Here is a 4906-nt window from a genome sequence, read left to right on the forward strand (position 1 = left end):
CATAGGGTGAAATGAAGAAATATATAGAATATGAAAAGAGAATCGGATTCTATTTGTACTGTATCTGAGATGAATCTTGGCCATTCCCGCCTTGAAACTCCCCTTAGACTAGACTTTTGGGTCTTATAAGCAACTAATTGAAACTTTCAAATATGTATCAAATCTTAATTGAACGCCAGGAGACAGAGTATGAACAAATAAAAAAGAAGAGGAAAGAAAAGAATTTGCTTTTACATATCTATATACATCCCTTACATATTTCTATAAATATCCTCTTTATCTTTCCTTGTCTATTTTATACGAGTCAAAAATATATATAGTTTGGAACAAGGGTAGATTTCCAGACATCATGATGTATCCTTGAATGATCTATATTATTAATGAATCCGTAGAATAGATACTCATACAAATTCATGATGTGCCAAGAACCAGATTTGAACTGGTGACACGAGGATTTTCAGTCCTCTGCTCTACCAACTGAGCTATCCCGGCCATTTCCGACAAATTCTCCTTCTTTTCATCGATTTGGTCTATTAAGAAGAAAGAGATAAAAGGCGCAATTCAATATGCGTTGCGAAAAAGAAGGACGCAGATGCGCAAAGAATAGAATATGGATAGTCCTTCGGACTGGCACAAAAGTCAAGAAAAGAAGAATGAACTCATTAACGATAATGAAAGAAGAAAAAAATGGGAATTCAAGAAGAATTATGAATCTGCTAGATTTCAGACATCTTTGTGCTAGATTTCAGACATCTTTGCTTAATGAAGACGGAGTGAATTCCATGATTTTGCTAGGTTTTGGGCCTATAAAGTAGCAAGAAAAGACAAAAAATCAGTCAAAATTGATCTATTTTCGTTAGATAAGAAAAGTCGAAAAAGTCCTATTTAGAAGCAAAAAAGCCGGGAAATTGCAACTGGTCCATTAGAAAAATCTAGGGAAAATCAATGAACAGAGTTTTCTTATGGTTTCTGGTCCGGATACTGACGGGTCTATTCTTGATTCCGCTCCTGAATATGGATAGTCCTACTTCGGTTAATTACGGATGGTCCTACGGATAAATCCTCCGGACTACTTCCCTCCATATGGATGGTCCTACTTCCATATGGATAGTCCTACGGATAAGAATCCTCCGGACTCCGGACTACGGATAAATCCTGCGGACTGCGGACGTAGGACTACTTCCCTCCATATGGATGGTCCTACTTCCATATGGATAGTCCTACGGATAAGAATCCTCCGGACTCCGGACTACGGATAAATCCTGCGGACTGCTTCGGTTAATTACGGATGGTCCTACGGATAAATCCTCCGGACTACTTCCATATGGATAGTCCTACGGATAAGAATCCTCCGGACTCCGGACCCTGGACCTTTCTTTGGCACTGCGGACGGCTCAAAGAATATTGAATGAATGCGTTCCGAAAAAAAAGTCTTATGGAACTGAAACCTCCGCTAGGCTCAAAGAAGATTTCTCAAAAGTATTCCACTAAAATACACCCCTGCTGCGTAGGAGGCTCCAAGCTAATATGTCCTTATCAATGAGACGTCCGGAGGCGCAATGAAATATGCGAGGTCCAGCCCACGGAGCTTTCATTACGTTGATGAACTCAATGAATTCAGCCTTAAGAGTCTAGTCAATATTCTTTGAACCTCCCTCAAAGTAATAGCTATAAATAGTCCTCGAAAAAAATATGATGAAATCAATATCCCTGTCTTATGGAGCGTCCTCCGGCTTGACTCGGAAGAAATGTAAATGTAAGAAAGCCGCTCCTGGGTGGCCTAGCCCTCTCTGACCTGTATTTCTGCATCAATAGGAGCTTCTAATTCATATGAGGTAAGTTGTCTTCCACTTAGAATTGAAAAGGGAATCCCGTCGACGAACTAGTCTGAGCATTGAAAGAGAATTGAGCCAGCCAGCTGGACCCAATTCTGATGTCTTGCATCAAGAAGCAGATACTCGCATACAATTTCATCGTTCTGTCTGGCCATCAGTCTGAGGATGGTAGCTTGAGGATATATTCAGACTTGTCCAAGGTAAATAATTCTGTCCAGAAGGTAGCAATGAATCTCCCATCTCTCTCGCTCACAATACTCGTCGGGACGAGATGCCTAAAGAAGAAGAGTGCTGTCAACTCGGCGGAAGACTGCTTGGTAGTGGGGATGAAGGTGGCGTACTTCGAGAACCGGTCAATGATAAGCAAGATGGCCTCAAGATCGCCCACTTTTTGGAGATGTGTAATTCAGTCCATGGATACGCTCTCCCATGGTCTTGTCGGAACAGGCAAGGGTTCTCGAAGCCCAGCAACTTTTGCTTTCTCGATTTTGTCCTGTTGGCAGATGAGGCATGTCTTTGTATACTGCATGACGTCGTCTCTCATATTGGGCCAGAAGTAGCCCTTTTTCAGCAAAGCGTACGTCCTCTGCCATCCAGGGTGGCCAGCCCACAGAGTGTCGTGACACTCGTGTAATAATCTCTTCCTTATGTCCCCTGCTCTAGGCACATACAGCCGATTTCCTCTGGTTACTAATAGGTCATCTTCAACCCAAAACAGTCTTGTCTTACCAGCCTTAGCTAAGTTCATGACTGTCTGAGCGGCGGGATCTTTCTGCAAGAATTCTCTCAAGACATCACGCATTGAGCCATCGATCTTACTCGTCTGAAGGTGAGCTAAGATGCACAGGGCCGCATCTTCGCTTTTCCGGCTCAGGGCATCAGCTGCCCGCTTACTCGATCCCTTCTTATGTTCAAACTCTCAATCAAACTCGGCCAGTCCTGCCACCTTGCTTGCTTCGAAGTCAATTTCGGCTGAGTAAAGAAGTGGCATGTAGCACTGTTGTCTGTCTTCACAACAAATGTCGAACCCAGTAAATACTGTCTCCAGGCCCTCAGGCAATGTACCACTGCCAACATTTCTTTTTCAGACACAGTATATCTCTTTTCTGCTGCATTTAGTTTTCGGCTTTCGTATGCGATGGGGTGTCCATTCTGCAGGAGAACACCGCCCAACGCATAATCAGACGCATCGGTCTCAACTTCAAAAGGTTTTGTCACATCAGCGATCCCCATCCCCAGAACTGGCCCTTCAATCATGGCTTGTTTCAGACCATCGAAGGCGGCCTGAGATTCGGGGGTCCAACTCCATTGGATGTCCTTCTTCAACAACTCCGTCAATGGACTTGCCCTTTTTTTGAGAATCCTTCCACGAATCGCCTGTAGTAATTAGCTAATCCGAGAAAGGAAGGTAATTCGGTGACTGACTTTGGTATTCCCCAATCACGTATTGCAGCAATCTTCCCTTCTTCCATACCAATTCGGCCACACTCTATCACATGACCCAGAAAATTGATCCGCTCTTGCGCAAAGGAGCATTTTTCTCTCTTGACATACAGCTGGTTTTCCTTCTGTTTCTGAAAAACCCTTTGAAGGTGGTCCTTGTGTTCTTCCATTGTGGAGCTATAAACCACTATATCATCTAGGTAGACCACGACAAACTTGTCAAGGTATTCATTCATTCAAGACCTGGTTCATTAATGTACAAAAGGTTGCAGGAGCGTTGGTAAGGCCAAATGGCATTACGAGGAATTCGAAGGCTCCGTATCTTGTGACACAGGTCGTCTTGGGCTCATCTCCCTCTGCAATTCAGACTTGATAATATCCCGATCCGCAAGTCTAGCTTCGAGAAAGATTTCGCCCCGGTCAAAGAGGTCAGTGATTATGGGAAGTGGATATTTGTTGCGAATCGTGAGCTTGTTCAAGGCACGGTAGTCAATACACAACCGTAGACTTCCATCCTTCTTCTTTTCTTCTGGAAAAGGACTGGGGCCCCATACGGAGCTTTTGCAGGTCTAATAAATCCTGCACTCAATAACTCATCCAACTGTTTCCGAAGTTCAGCTAACTCCGGTGGCCCCATACGATAGGCATTCTTCGCAGGGGGTTTTGCCCCTGGTAGTAATTCGATCTCATGATCAATCATTCTTCGCGGTGGCAGAGATTTGGGCAAACTGTCGGGCATCACGTCACTGTACTTCTCTAAGACACACAGAATGTCTTTGGGGACTGTCTCCCCCGGGTTTTCCAACGACTCGAGCGGGATATAAATCTTGGTTCATCTCGAGCGAGGCCCTTCTGAAATTGCATGGCCGAAATCATTTTGAACCCCTTAGGCTGGCGAATGTCTGTCTGTACAACGGTGGGGGCAGATCCAGTGATCACTAGACATTTAGCTAAAGGCATTGGTATCACCTGATGTTCAGTTCAAGCAGAAATTCCCATTCCCAGTACCACATCGAAGTCATCCATTTTGACAACCACAAAATCTACGGGGCCGCTCCATCCTCCCAACTTTATCATCGTTCGTTTCACTAGTCCGACGATAGGTAAGGCAGCAGAATTCACGGCCTTCATTTTTCCTGTATCCTTCTCCCAACGGAGACTTAGTCGTTTGGCTTCTGCCTCTGTTATTCAATTGTGAGTTGCACCGGAATCAACCATAGTGCTCTTGGACGGTTTCTGCTTGATCCAGGTGTCAACATACATTAGCCCCCTTTCTACCGGCGCATTTGTCTCCCCTACCTTCTTCTAGAGAGACGATAAGAATTTCAAGGCCCCCCAAAAAAATGCTTTTTTCCTCTGTCTGGCCAACTTCACCTTCTGCTTGACTCGACTTATCATCTGAATCTGAGGTCAAAGAGGCCTGAAAGGCATTGAAGGCGGTTCGATTTGGACATTCTCTTGCCAGATGAGATGTGGTCCCTTACATATTCAAGAACTGAGAGGACGATTGTATGAGTTCTGATTATTTGGTCCTCGCCATGTGTTCCCCGTATTTGTTTGGAAGGGCTTGCGGTCTCCGCTAGGCCGTTTGTCTCCCCCAGCTGCTTTGGGGGAAGTGGGGCGGTTAC

At 44.7% G+C, this 4906-nt stretch overlaps 2 annotated features.

The window, feature by feature from the left end:
- Positions 1-534: part of a sequence feature (chloroplast-like DNA) that runs on past the window's edge.
- Positions 420-492: a sequence feature (degenerate chloroplast-like trnF embedded within larger tract of chloroplast-like DNA).
- Positions 535-4906: the final 4372 nt, after the last annotated feature.

Source organism: Cucumis sativus (assembly GCF_000004075.3).
Source record: "Cucumis sativus mitochondrion chromosome 1, complete sequence".
Taxonomy (NCBI): domain Eukaryota; kingdom Viridiplantae; phylum Streptophyta; class Magnoliopsida; order Cucurbitales; family Cucurbitaceae; genus Cucumis; species Cucumis sativus.